Below are 671 nucleotides of genomic sequence, written 5' to 3' on the forward strand. Positions count from 1 at the left end.
CTAAGTATTTGAAAATCCTACCGAGTGGAGAGCAACCCTCCCACTCGGGGGCTTAGCTGCAGTCCAGTACTCGCCTAAGTATTTGAAAATCCTACCGAGTGGAGAGCGACCCTCCCACTCGGGGGCTTAGCTGTAGTCCAGTACTCACCTAAGTTTGAAAAATCCTACCGAGTGGAGAGCGACCCTCCCACTTGGGGGCTTAGCTGCAGTCCAGTACTCGCCTAAGTTTGAAAAATCCTACCGAGTGGAGAGCGACCCTCCCACTCGGAGGCTTAGCTGCAGTCCAGTACTCACCTAAGTTTGAAAAATCCTACCGAGTGGAGAGTGACCCTCCCACTCGGAGGCTTAGCTGCAGTCCAGTACCCGCCTAAGTGCGAAACACATCCCAATCCGCAAGGACGACGAGGTGCAGGTCGACTGCCACCTTCTCCTTCGGAGCTTCGCCACAAATACAACGTGCGCTCCATCCCAATCTGCAAGGACAACGAGGTGCAGGTCGACTGCCACCTTCTCCTTCGGAGCTTCGCCACAAATACAACGTGCGCTCCATCCCGACCCACAAGGACGACGAGGTGCAGGTCGACTGCTACCTCCTTCTTCGGAGCTGCGTCACAAATACAAAAGTTGTCTCGAGTGAAGAACGAGTTCCACTCGACGGAGAATTCATGAAG

Source organism: Triticum dicoccoides, chromosome 6A (assembly GCF_002162155.2).
Source record: "Triticum dicoccoides isolate Atlit2015 ecotype Zavitan chromosome 6A, WEW_v2.0, whole genome shotgun sequence".
NCBI classification, from domain to species: Eukaryota; Viridiplantae; Streptophyta; class Magnoliopsida; order Poales; family Poaceae; genus Triticum; species Triticum dicoccoides.